The sequence below is a fragment of the Sinohyriopsis cumingii genome, chromosome 5 (assembly GCF_028554795.1).
Source record: "Sinohyriopsis cumingii isolate HCF-2022 chromosome 5, ASM2855479v2, whole genome shotgun sequence".
Classification (NCBI taxonomy): Eukaryota; Metazoa; Mollusca; class Bivalvia; order Unionida; family Unionidae; genus Sinohyriopsis; species Sinohyriopsis cumingii.
The window spans coordinates 141316401-141331658 of NC_142965.1; the positions used below are offsets into that span (position 1 = coordinate 141316401).

Below are 15258 nucleotides of genomic sequence, written 5' to 3' on the forward strand. Positions count from 1 at the left end.
TTATAAAATCATTTTATCCAATATGTTTTACTCTGATGAAGATTTGCATAAATTTCTGAAATTAAGTTGAAATAGTTCTTTATTCACTTGATGTGTAATCAGTTTATTTTCTTTTTAACAATTGTTTCTCTCTGTCTCTCTCGCTAAAGGAAAGCAAGGGAAGTAACCCTTAATAGTGACTGTTGACAACCGATTAGTATTTTAGAGTTCTTTCATTTGCTTTTAAAATATCAAAGTAGATGCAACAATTTATCAGAAAACAAGATGTATACATTTCAGTAAAACAATGTATAAAATGAGCAAACTATTTATACTATGCTATCAATTTCTTTTGGATTTCTTAAATATTTTGGATGCAAGTTTGGTATGTTTGGTGAAATTGAGTTTGATTATTGCTAGTATTAACACATGTTGTTGTTGCATGTTTAATGCCATTGTTGTTCATATGTTGTTGCATGTTTAATGCCATTGTTGTTCATATGTTGTTGCATGTTTAATGCCATTGTTGTTCATATGTTGTTGCATGTTTAATGCCATTGTTGTTCATATGTTGTTGCATGTTTAATGCCATTGTTGTTCATATGTTGTTGCATGTTTAATGCCATTGTTGTTCATATGTTGTTGCATGTTTAATGCCATTGTTGTTCATATGTTGTTGCATGTTTAATGCCATTGTTGTTCATATGTTGTTGCATGTTTAATGCCATTGTTGTTCATATGTTGTTGCATGTTTAATGCCATTGTTGTTCATATGTTGTTGCATGTTTAATACCATTGTTATTCATATGTTGTTGCATGTTTAATGCCATTTTCAGCACATGATAGGCTATACATGGCAGCCAGGGTAGCTGGTGGAGGATGAACTTGGGAAAACCCTGGCTAGAACCACGAATACATGGGAAAACCCTGGCTAGAACCACGAATACATGGGAAAACCCTGGCTAGAACCACCAATACACGGGAAAACCCTGGCTAGAACCACCAATACATGGAGAAACCCTGGCTAGAACCACCAATACATGGGGAAACCCTGGCTAGAACCACCAATACATGGGAAAACCCTGGCTAGAACCACCAATATGTGGGAAAACTCTGGCTAGAACCACCAATACATGGGAAAACCCTGGCTAGAACCACCAATACTTGGGGAAAACCCTGGCTAGAACCACTAATACATGGGAAAACCCTGGCTAGAACCACCAATACATGGGAAAACCCTGGCTAGAACCATCAATACATGGGAAAACCCTGGCTAGAACTACCAATACATGGGAAAACCCTGGTTAGAACCACCAATACATGGGAAAACTCTGGTTAGAACCACCAATACATGGGAAAACCCTGGCTAGAACCACCAATACTTGGGAAAATCCTGGCTAGAACCACTAATACATGGGAAAACCCTGGCTAGAACCACCAATACATGGGAAACTACTGGCAAACTTTTTCACATACCCACATAGGCTGGGCATGGGACTAGAGCTCACACAAAGAGAGGTGAGATGGCAGTGATTAGTAATGGCAAGTGCTTTAGACCACACGGCCACCTGGGGCCCCATAGTATTTGACATATTATTGTGACTGAAACATTTGTTGTTGATATCTTTATTATTTTATGGCATTTCATGTGTTCAGTGTTATTTCTCACAAATCATTTAAAATTTATATTTTGTAGTTTTAGTTTTTAATAAATAAATGCACCAGTATGCATTTCTCCTGAAACCTTTCCAAATTTAATTTACCAAGAGTAGCGAAACCTGTGGCCATGACTATAAAGTTGAAATTTAGAGCATGTGAGACCATATGTCTATATAGGCCACACATTAAAGCTTCATCTGTAACTTTAAAAGATCTTGGATGGCTTAGATTGAATAAGAGATTTTATATTAATTATCATTGGAAAGAATTTGCAACAGACTTTAGAAAAATATAATAAATTAATTTGGTACAAAGTTTTTGAGATGGTTTACATATATTGTTTCACAAAGTACTACATAGACCTGCTTAGTGAAATTGTAAGTTGTTACATTACACAAGCCAGGTGAGCTGTATCAGGCCCACATGTGACTCTTGTTTTCAAAATCAACTTTTATATAAAAAATATTAAAAAATATTAACTTCCCTAGGATGATGTATGGACTCTTAATTTGAGGTACTCAACTTGTTTTTAGAACTGTTTAAACCCAGATCTCATGACACATTATGTGATGGCAAGTTCGGGTCAACACAGTTCATGGTTTATGCACTTTATACACTGCTTACTGTAGCAATCACTTCAAAACGAGGTAACTTGGCAGCATATTAACGGACAATAAAAAATGTATTTTTAAAACTTGAGCAGTCAGAACCCGTCAATTCATTTTTAGCAAACTCCACCTTAGAAATACTTGAATGGAGTGATACATCATAGAAATTACTGGGAGAAAAAAGGCAGAAAACTCACATGATGAAATTGCAACATACCAAAACAAAGTCCATAGGTTACTGTAATATTATGTGACATAAGATTATTTATGATCATGCACAGTAGCTGCAGTGGTTGCTTTTGTAATATTTCAGAGATGTTTTACCAATCATTGTTGGAAAGACCAACCATTTGAAGAACAAAGGGGTTGACAACTATGAGAAAAGCATCACAGGAAAATTTTGGGAAACCAATAAAAGTCCTAAGTAACAATTTCAATAATGTTACTACCTCTATTGTGTCTTTTTGAAAATTGCATTGGAATGATCTGTAATATTTGTTTGACATTGAAAATATGTTTAATTTGTGACTTTACAACAGTAATGTTTTTGAGCTTCTTCCATGGCTTAAACCTTAGCCGAATTTTGTTTCTTCCAGAGTGGAATAACAGGAACAACAGCAAAAATCTCTCCAATAATATTACTTTATGGTTGGTTTATATACATTTGAGTTACTTTTAATTTTGAACAATATAAATTTCCTGCTTGGAGATTGGTTCTAAATATAGAACCAAGTAAAGTAAAAGATGAGTTTTGTCAATTTCTAGAAACTCAGGAACAAATTACTGACCTTTTTGAAGCTTTCTGTTGCTTTAAATTTTGATGTCAGATGAATCTGATAGCAGGTTAGAATTTCTTATTGTCAGTATTTTTCCAAGGTCACAAGTTACATTTCAGAAATGTTTCTGTATACTTCAAATGCTTTGAAACTATTATTCGTTAATTTTTTTTGCATTTTTAAGATCTTTTGTTCCTATTTATTGTTTTGAACTTCCTATCTTACAGGATTAATTAAGCCATGAAGCTTGCTGTATGGACCATTGTAGTGAGGTCAAGGTCATTTATGTATAGTGTGTAATCGATTTTTGGGCTTTAAAATTGATTACATACTCTGCATGGACCATTGTAATGAGGTCAAGGTCATTTATGTATAGTGTGTAACCGATTTTTGGGCTTTAAAATTGATTACATACTCTGCATGGACCATTGTAGTGAGGTCAAGGTCATTTATGTATAGTGTGTAATCGATTTTTGGGCTTTAAAATTGATTACTTACTCTGCATGAACCATTGTAGTGAAGTCAAGGTCATTCATTTATTGTATGTAATCGACTTTCAGGCTTTAAAATTGATTACATACTCTGCATAAACCAGTGTAGAAAAACCAAGGCCATTCATATGAAATCGATTTCCAGGCTTCATTACTTCATGAAGCCTACAAAATATGAAGTTAAGTCCTGTAGTTAATTTATTAGAAGTATTTATAGAAATCTTAATGAATCTTTAGAAATAAATAGAGGAATTATACATTTTTGTACCATTTATTATTGGACATGTATACAAGAAATAGTTCCTTTCTGATGTTAACTAATTATTTCAGGCATTCTACCTTACCGGAAAGTGATCAAATTCACTTTAAGTGCTTGTTACAGAGGTTTAGTAAAAAATTTTAATTATCTCACTTTCAGTATGTCAAGTTTGAATAATGCAGTCCATTTTATATAGCCATTTTAATTCCATAAAATATAAAACTAACATGCACCTGGCACTTTTTTCTTCCTTAAAAAGATTGTAAAAGCAGCAAAATGGATTTTACTTTACCTGGTGTGTAAAGTTCTAGTTTTGATTGAACAAGCCTCAGCATTTGTTCCTATACAGAAATAGCATCAATACACAGCCTTATATGTTTGTTTATTGTTGTTGCTGTTGAGTTTATTACATTAGTTACTAACCAATATAAATTTGAGTAGATTGGTCAGTCTGCTTACTTAATTTTGTATTAATATACTAAGTTAAAATCTTTATCAGATTTTATTGCTATAATATGTTTTCCATCTTTGGAAAGAATACTTCCCATTTTAACTTGTTGATTTCTCTTTTACAATTTACTTTACATGTACTTTTTTAATATATTTTCATTGCAATATTTTGTAAAAAAGTTTGATATACCTGTTTATTGTAACTGGAGAAATCATACTTAATGGCTATGATAGGTTTTCAAGGCATGTAAATTTATTATTTTGCTGCTTTCATATCAGTAACCAAGGTTATTTCATTGTCATTGTGAAAAATATGTACATACCAAGCCTGTATGATTTGTACTTTCAGAGCTCAAATATTTTACAATACTTTTGTTTATATCAAATCTGGATTTAGTAAAGATGAGACATAAATATCACTCTTTTAGTTGTGCTGGTTATAAGCCAGAAGAAATTGTGTGATGAACTTTGTCTAGCATCTGGTGTTTGCTGGTACAAGTTTATTATAGCTACCACCGGTTAAACAGATGGTTGATATAAAAAGATACTGCTACAGTACCCATCTTAAAGGTATGGTTGAAACTAGATCATTATAGATTGCCATATAGTGGTTGTAACTCCTTATGATTGTCATATAGTGGTTGTAACTCCTTATGATTGTCATATAGTGGTTGTAACTCCTTATGATTGTCATATAGTGGTTGTAACTCCTTATGATTGTCATATAGTGGTTGTAACTCCTTATGATTGTCATATAGTGGTTGTAACTCCTTATGATTGCCATATAGTGGTTGTAACTCCTTATGATTGTCATATAGTGGTTGTAACTCCTTATGATTGTCATATAGTGGTTGTAACTCCTTATGATTGTCATATAGTGGTTGTAACTCCTAATGATTGTCATATAGTGGTTGTAACTCCTTATGATTGCCATATAGTGGTTGTAACTCCTGATGATTGTCATATAGTGGTTGTAACTCCTAATGATTGTCATATAGTGGTTGTAACTCCTTATGATTGCCATATAGTGGTTGTAACTCCTTATGATTGCCATATAGTGGTTTTAACTCCTTATGATAGCTTGTTGGCTCTAAATAAAAATAAGGTTGTACAACAGTGACCATCAAAAAAATCCTGTTCTCACTACTACTTTTAAAGGGACTGTTGTTTCAACACATGGTGTCAGTAAGACATTTCTTACAATGTAAAGTTGTTACTAAATGGAAATGATGCCAGTGTGACCCCCTGTTTAGGCAAGTTCAGTAATAAGAAAGCTTCATGCATATGGATGATACTGGCCTAGCTTGTTATCACTCTGGAAGCAATATTCATATTTTAACTCATTTTGATTAAATTTGGACAATTTGCTTATATTTCAACCAAGTTCGATATACTTGCTTATAAGTCATGTCCAGCTGCATAGACCCAGATCTGCCATTATAGAATGGATCAGCTGGATTGTGACTGTGTATGTTGTTAGGTATAATAATTAGAACAAAGAACATAGAACCTGATCAGCTGGATCATGACTGTGTATGTTGTTAGGTGTAATAATTAGAACAAAGAACATAGAACCTGATCAGCTGATAATGATTGTGTATGTTGTTAGGTATAATAATTAGAACAAAGAACATTGACCTTGATCAGCTGGATCGTGACTGTGTATGTTGTTAGGTGCAATAATTAGAACAAACAACATAGACCCTGATCAGCTGGATCATGACTGTGTAGATTGTTAGTTGTAATAATTAGAACAAAGAACATTGACCCTGATCAGCTGGATCATGACTGTTTGTAGTTAGGTGTAATAATTACAACAAACAACATAGACCCTGATCAGCTGGATCTTGACTGTTTATGTTGTTAGGCATAATAATTAGAACAAAGAACATAGACCCTGATCAGCTAGAGCATTATGGGATGCAGATCAGTCTCAGCATCATACAAGATGTTTATTTAATGTCAAATCCTTCTTTCATTTCATTGATATGCTTTTATGGATTATTTTCTGTGATATGAATGAGAACTTTGTGTGCAAATCCATGTTAGTTATTTACCTTTGAAAGCTTTTGGAATTTAAAAAAAATTCCTCATAAGTGTTTCCTACAAGTATTTGATGCGATTTGTTTATATTTACTTATTGATGCACATTTTGTTTCATCATTCATACTTCGAGTAGCATTTAAAATTTTAAATCTTCGTCAGTGCATTTGGTCAACTCCTCCTGCCTTTGTTAGCAGATAGAATTTGGATGAAATTACTTTTCTGGTAGCGTTGTTAAGATTTAGTGTTAAATGATAAATAGGCTAGACATGTGAAAAAGTTGGTCTGCAGGTGAAACATGGTGTTTGGCATGCCTCGTGTTATCAAGACCACGTTGGTGAATGCCCAGTGTAGCTATCACTGTGATGCAAACATGAATTTCATTCTGTACATCAGTCCATCTTCACCCTCCATTCACTTTAATGTTAAATGTTATACTTTCATTTCCAATATGTTTATATCCCATCCTGAAGTGAAGTACATGGTGAAACACCAGGTTCCTTATAACTTAATTAATCTATACAGCATATGACACCTGCAGCTCTATCATTGGTTCAAGACATATTTTTCATGAAAAGAATGTATACTACTTCATATTTTGTCATCACATGAAAATGTTTTTGTCAAAGGGTAAGAAATAATATTTTTTTTATAAGTATGCTAGATGTGTTCAGTTTTCTTTTTCATGATATTGGTTTTTGTTTTAGTTTCAAATTCAAGTTTTTAATTTGTAGATTTATTTCCCAATTTATGTTTTAGCATAAGCTGTAACTAAAGTTGACAAAAATTTCAGTGTGTTTATTCCTTTTTGAGCCAGTATTTTTAAAGTGATTTTTATTTCTGTTGTTTTCCCATTAAATACCATAAAATTTGTTTGACACCTCTGAAATTGACATTAGGGCCTTAGTAGACCACCTCTGGGATTTAGATTATGGGCATATGCTGCCTCGCTAAGTGTCATTAGGGCCCAAGTAAGTCACCAACAACATTGACATTAGGGCCTTAATAGGCCACCTCTTGGATTGACACTAGGGCCATAAATGGCCACCTGTTAGATTAATATTAAGTTCTTAATAGACCACCCCAAGGATTGACATTAGGTCCTTAATAGGCTTCCTCTTGGATTGGCACCAGGGCCTTAATAGACCACCTCATTGATTGACACCAGGGCCTTAATAGGCCATCTCTTGGATTAACATGAGGGCATTAATAGGACATTTGTTGGAATTGACACTAGGGCCTTAATAGACCACCTCTTGGAATTGACACTTAGGGCCTAATAGACCATGCCTTTGAATTGACATTAGAGCCTCAACAGACCACCTGTTAGATTGACATTAGGGCCTTAATAAACCTTCTCTTGGAACAGGCATTAGAACCTTTTTGGGCCACCTCTGCAATTGACATTCAGGTCTTCCTAGGCCACTTCCCTACTTGACTTTAATCTTGTCAAATATCTTTGTTGTAAATATGTACACACATACACACACCAGCTCCAAATGGAAATGTATTTTAACGTGTTAATGTTAATAATCATAACCTGAATCACCTAACTTGTAATGGCATCAGAACTTACAGCTGACATAATACTTGATGGGCTAAAGTTGTGCAAGTTTTGGTAACATTTCATCGCCTGATCCATTTCTGATAACTGCTCCAAAGTATGGCCCATACATTCAGTGTGGCCCATTTGTAATTGATGGATTGCCAAAGTAAAGTTCAATTTGCCTTCTCATTACGCTTTCCGTTACATTCATTGCCATGTCACCTCTGTCTGCGTGGGTTCGAGTCTCGGATTCGGCCAATGTGGGTATGTGAGAAAGCTTGCCAGTAGCTTCTTGTGGGTCGGTGGTTCTTTCCGGGGTTTTCCTGGGTTCTTCCTCCACCATTAATACTGGCCGCCATGTATAGCCTATCGTGTGCTGAAAAATGGCATTAAACCACACAACAACAACAACAAAAAGCCTTCTCATTAGCATATCAAATGACGTAATACTCAAAGTCATCACTAGGGCAGATACTTTCAGTGATGTTCAAGTAATTCCCAGTAAATTCAAGCCCCATGTTCTCACCCTCGCCACAACAAGACTACCCCAATATTCTCACCTCCACCCCCACAAGACCAGCCACATATTCTCACCCCCACCCACACAAGACCAGACCTGCAATCTCAAAAAAGGTTAAGCACCTAACTCCAGTTCTAAATGCCAAACTCTGGAATATCACCGAATCTTAGAGTTTATCTACATCACTAAAATTAAAGATGCAAACAGATGAAATGGAGGTAAACAGTTTTGAAAGTTATAATTCTAACTTTATATTTTATTACTATTGTTGCATAATTTCCAGAATGTTCACATTAGTGCTTAAATTTTTTATATTGCCAGCATTGGTTGTAGTATGTGATCATATCAACATGTAAGTGAATTTCTTACAGAAACTTGTTTTTGTCTTTCAGGAGCTTGTTTTTGTCTTACAGAAGCATGTTTTTGTGTTTCAGAAGCTTGTTTTTGTCTTACAGAAGCCTGTTTTTGTACACCTTAATTTAAAGGTATAAAGAAGCTTTTCTGCATCTTTTGCTATTTGCTAAAATAGAATTTTTAAAGCGTATTCAAATGTAGTTGATGTTTAATATATCATACAAGGCTGTTGTGTTCTTGCATACATATGATGCATTTACATTTTAAAGTGTTTGTACTTGAGCCTGTGAAATAAATTATGTACTGATGAAGCACTGAGTCCTTATTTACCCACGTTAGTAATTTGAGTACAAAATGGGCGAAAGTTTAAAATTGTTATAGAATAACTCACAAGGCATGACAAGGAAGGATGGAAGAACTATTCTTGATATGTAATGATACAAAAGAATAGAACTAAGCCTGTAATGATACATATAAATAGTACTAAGCCTGTAATGATACAAATGAAAAGTACTAAGCATGTAATGATACAAGCAAATAGTACTAAACATGTAATGATACAAATGAATAGTACTAAGCATGTAATGATACAAACGAATAGTACTAAGCCTGTAATGATACAGATGAATAGTACTAAGCATGTAATGATACAAATGAAAAGTACTAAGCATGTAATATACAAACAAATAGTACCAAGCATGTAATGATACAAATGAATAGTACTAAGCATGTGATGATACAAACAAATAGTACTAAGCATGTGATGATACAGATGAACAGTACTAAGCATTTTATGATACAAATGAATAGTACTAAGCCTGTAATGATACAGATGAATAGTACTAAGCATGTAATGATACAAACAAATAGTACTAAGCCTGTAATGATGCAAATGAATATGACTGTGTAATGATAAAAACAAATATTACTAAGCCTGTAATGATACAAACAAATAGTACTACGCCTGTAATGATACAAATGAATAGGACTAATCCTGTAATGATACAAATGAATAGAACTAAGCCTGTAATGATACAGAAGAATAGTACTAAGCCTGTAATGGTACAAACGAATAGGACTAGGTCTGTAATGGTACAGAACAATATTACTGAGCCTATAATGATACGAATGAATAGTTATAATCCTGTAATGATGCATGCAAATAGGACTATGCCTGTAATGATACAAACGAATAGTACTAAACCTGTAATGATACAAACAAATAGTACCAAACTTGTAATAATATAAATGAATAGTACTAAGCCTGTAATGATGCAAACGAATATTATACTAAGCCTGTAATGATAAAATAAATATTATACTAAGCCTGTAATGATACAAAATAACTACTAGGGCTGAATGAAATAAAAGCAAAACAGTAATAGGGTTGTAATGACATAGGATGACAGTACTGGAGTTGTACTGATATAGAAGAACAGTGCTAAGGCTGTCAAGGGTCACAAAAACAGTAATGGGACTATAATGATATGAAATAAAAACAGTACTGGTTTGTAATGTAATGATGCAAACCCATGTAGTGATGCAAAAAAGCTATTAGGACTGTATAAATATAAAACATCAGTACTTTGCCTGTAATGATACAAAAGAACAATTCAATGGATGTAATATAAAAATGTACTGGGGTTGTACTGATACAAAATAACAGGACTATGCTTATAATCATGCAAAAGGGCATTATTTTTTCTGTAAAGATACAAAGGAACTACTGTGGCTGTAATGATACAAAACAGTACTGTGGCTGTAATGATACAAAATAACAGCAGTAGGGTTGTAATGATACAAAAGAACAATATTAGAGTTGTAATGATACAAAAGAACAGTATTAGGGTTGTAATGATACAAAATAACAGTTGTAGGTCTGTAATGATACAAAAGAACATTATTAGGGTTGTAATGATACAAAATAACAGTTGTAGGTCTGTAATGATACAAAAGAACATTATTAGGGTTGTAATGATACAAAGGAACAGTTGTAGGGCTGTAATGTTAAAAGTAACAATTGTATGGCTGTAATCATACAAAAGAACAGTTGTAGGGCTGTAATGATACAAAAGAACAGTTGTAGGGTTGTAATGATACAAAAGAACAGTTGTAGGGTTGTAATGATACAAAAGAACAGTTGTAGGGTTGTAATGATACAAAAGATCAGTTAGTTGTAAGGCTGTATTGATACATAAGAACATTAGGGCTACTAGGGTTGTAATGATACCAAGGAACAATACTAGGGTTGTAATGATACCAAGGAACAGTACTAGGGTTGTAATGATACCAAGGAACAGTACTAGGGTTGTAATGATACAAAAGAACAGTGGTATTTTTGTAATCATACATACGAACAGTTGTCGGGCTGTAATACAGAAACAGTTGTATGGCTGTATTTATACAAAATAACAGTTGTAGGGCTATAATGATACACAAGAACAGTGGTAGGGCTGTAATGTTAACAATAACAGTTGTATGGCTGTAATGATACAAAATAACAGTTGTATGGCTGTAATGATACAAAAGAACAGCATTTGGGTTGTGATGATACAAAGGAACAGTTATATGGTTGTAATGATACAAAAGAACAGTTGTAGGGCTGGAATGTCACAAAAGAACGGTTATTGGGCGTGTAATGATAACAAAGATCAGAACTAGGGATGTAATGCTACCAATGCAGCGTTGCTGACATGTAATATGCATATATTAATTTTTGAGGACTATCAGCATGAAAATGTTTCTTTCTTCCTTAAACAGCTCAATTTTTAATAACAATTCTAGTTTTTCTAGTGTGGAGAAAGGAGACATTAAAACCATATCAGTTATTTGGATGAATTTTTATAAAGTTACATGTCCCTTTTCGTACCCTAGTTTAATAATGGATTATAAAACTAATAAATTTCCTTGCCATGATATAATCAATAATGTGTTGAAAGTGTGTGTGTGTGTGCGTGTGTGTGTGTGTGTGTGTGATTTGGATATTTAACGTAGCCTTAAAAAAATTTCAGTCATATCGCTACGATGACTGCAGTTTATAGTGATGTCTAGCACTGGGGCATCATGTCGCAGACATGTAGCATGATGTCCCACCCAGTCACATTATCTTGACACCAGGACGACCAGTCCTTACACTAATCTTTTAATGCTGAGCACCTAGCGAGGCAGCTGTTAGTACCATTTTTATAAGCCTTTGGTATGACTTGGCTGGGGTTCGAACCTAGACCTCATGCATCCGAGGCGGACGCTCTGACCACAAGGCCACCGGAGCGCTCAAGTATAGACATAAAACAATTTAACCTTTTGCAAGAAGTACAATGACACGTGTCTTATGCCAACCCGACCATGTTCTTTAAATATCTGATTGCCAACAAATTTGGGGATATTATATTTTGCCTATTACTTAAGGGCTTTTTTCGTTCAGATTCGTTTATTACCTTAATATATTGGACTCTCTTTCACTACATTCATGAAAATTGATATGTGGATATATCTCAGGAAGAATAACTCAGCCTTACAAAACTAGGTCATTGTGACCTATCTTTTAGGCTCGAGTGAGTGGCATATTTTTAGCCATTTGTTTGTTAAACTCTCGGTATTATAAACCGTATTTTACCAGACACAAACTGACACGTGGATGCATATCAAGAACATTAACTCAGACGTACAGTAACTAGGTCACTGTTACCAAATTTTAGGCTTGAATGACCTTTGTATTGTCATTCATTCAGTACATCCTTAATATTATGTATCCTAGTTTACACGAACGCATGAAATTTGGTATGTGAATGAATGTCAGAAAAGTTACTCTATCACTGCAAATGAAATTCAGTGTGATCATCTAATTTTCATGCTCGAAAACAATGTTTTGTTTTTAGCTGTCAGTTTGGTACCCCCTCAATATATTATTCCCTGTTTCACTACACTCGTAAATGGTATGTAGATCTACTTTAAAGTGTGTAATCCATCAAAACAAATAATTGGTCACTATGGCCTAATTTTCATGGTAAGTGACGTTTGCATTTTCGGCAATTTGTTATGCCTTTAATATCTTAGACCCTTTTTGATCTGCACTCATGAAACTTGACGTGTTGATGCATCTCAAGATGAGTAACAAAACCATACCAAAGTAAGTCACTGTAGCTACATTTTAAAGCTGGAGTAACTTTTTTATATAGTTCACGCTCGATGTCATATTGGACCTTATATTACGTACGCTGATGAAGGTCTGTATGCTGATTAACCTCGAAGAGGTATAACTCAACGATAACAAAATTACGACACTGTGACCAAATCTCCGTGCTTCAGGGAGTTGTGTAGTTTCAGCGATCCGCTGCATAGATCCTCAATATCTTGGAGTCTGTTTCGCCTACATTCATGAAGAAAAGAATGTGGATGCATTCGAAGGAGAATAACCGAATCATACCAAAACTAGATAACTGTGACCAAATTTTCATACTTATGTGACGAGTTTTAAAAAAAATCTAATTGTTCGTTACACCCTCATTATCTTGGATCATATTTTGCCTTTGCACAAAAACTATTTATAAAAAAATTGATGGATGTATCTAAAAAAGTAACTCGAACATGGCAAAACCATTTCACTGTGATCTATTTGTTGATACAGCCAAATGCTCATATAAGCATAATTATCCCGTTCGAGTTAAGAGAAAAAAGAAAATTGTATCGGTGTATCAAAGGCTTTTTCATACTTTACGAAAATCGTATGTGTCAGTGCTAGATTCGCAATTTGTTCATGAAATTCAAATGTTTGTCGCCAGTTTTATATTTGGTTTCAAAATTCTCACCATTGTCAGTGAAAGAAATATTACTTGTTGTTTCCAAATTTGCATCAATCGTGATGCTATTCTGGTGGTTATCAAGATCGTCGTCGCAATCAATATTTTTTGGATTATGAGAAAACGTAACGCTGAGACCTCCCAACCTTTGTGGCCATTGCGTGCTTGAGGTTGGCGGCAATCCGCATATTTTCACCTGACAGGACTTATGCAGTTACTTTTCTACATTTGCTTTTTAGTACTGAAGTGTTCAGTGTGTCCAAAATCGAAATAGGTTTATTTATTAAAGTGCCTTCCTAGACTAAGCTACAGTTAAGTTTTCCACGGCTATCATGAAAGTTTTGGGGGAGGCTAAAGCAACGTGCCACGAGTCACAAATTTCGCTTCCGGGACATAAACAATGTCTGATTAATCGCTGTGTGTTATAACCACATATATACAAATACAATCACATAATCATCCTCACGTTCTAAAGAACAAACAGTTTCGTTTAAATCAGTACCAATAATGTCTACACCCAAGCCAAGCATCACCACCAAAATATTAGAAAAATATTCTAAAAAGTTATATGGACAACATTCATGAGAACTGAGTCGAATGTCAGAATTGTACTATAAGCCAATCTGCACATGCTATGAGCTATCACGATGGATGTGTGAGCTATCACGATGGATGTATGAACTATCACGGTGGATGTATGAGCTATCACGATGGATGTGTGAGCTATCACGATGGATGTGTGAGTTGTCACGATGGATGTATGAGCTATATCACGATGGCTCTGTGAGTCATTATGATCGATGTGTGAGCTATCGCGATGTTTGTGTGAGCTATCACGATGGATATGTGAGCTATCACGATGGATGTGTGATCTATCACGATGGATGTGTGAGATATTATGATGGATATGTAAGCGGTTACCGTCTTGTGTCAGTGTTCCTTAGCCAACCAAGCAAAATACTCCAGTTGGAAGGCACATCAATTTTTTATAATCAGTTAGGGCAGTACAGAATTATATATCTGGACATATTGTTTATAAACCTCATTCAAAATTTTCACTATAGACATGATCATATGCAAAGAAGTCGTTTTTTTATATAGACTTTCTTGACATTAATGGGAACCTGAGGTTCGTGTGTTTTCCTCTGTGTGTATAATATCTTTGAAAATAACAAGGGAGGACACATTATGTAGGTGGGTTAGTCATAGAATAATGCTATTTACATGGATTTTATCGAATAAATGCTTTAATGACCTTTTACAGTGAACTTGCATCTCAGCTCAATATCGTCTGTATCAAATCGTTCCTTTTTATGGTTGAAAATCCCTTGACACATCCGAATCGATGCAATGCATGATTGTTTCGCTGCTCATTCCGGTAACTATCAGACTGAATATGTTCGCATGGCTTAATTGGCTACTTCACTAGCGACAAACTTGACCGAAATGACGACAAAAAATATCCCATTAAAAACATCGAAGACACCATCCTGTTGAATAGATCTCTTTGTATTTTGCGCTAAATGTCAAAACTGTGTTTCTGTTTATGAATCCAACGACGATGACGTAATAAGTTCGATCCCTAACCTGAAGTAGAAGTGAAACAATGATGTCGGGCCCCTCAAAGTATTTGTGTCCCCATTGAAACAATGATGTCGGGCCCCTCAAAGTATTTGTGTCCCCATTGAAACAATGATGTCGGGCCCCTCAAAGTATTTGTGTCCCCATTGAAACAATGATGTCGGGCCCCTCAAAGCATTTGTGTCCCCATTGA

At 34.7% G+C, this 15258-nt stretch overlaps 1 protein-coding gene across 1 annotated transcript in view; it reads left to right on the forward strand.

Moving 5' to 3' along the window:
* The window catches only part of LOC149800369 (phospholipid scramblase 1-like), a 57719-nt gene extending 48723 nt beyond the window's left edge, over positions 1–8996 (forward strand). Inside the window, exon 10 of the mRNA XM_089960019.1 lies at positions 2560–8996. The gene's annotated coding sequence lies outside the window, so the exon portion shown is untranslated. The remainder of the gene's footprint in view (positions 1–2559) is intronic.
* Positions 8997–15258: the final 6262 nt, after the last annotated feature.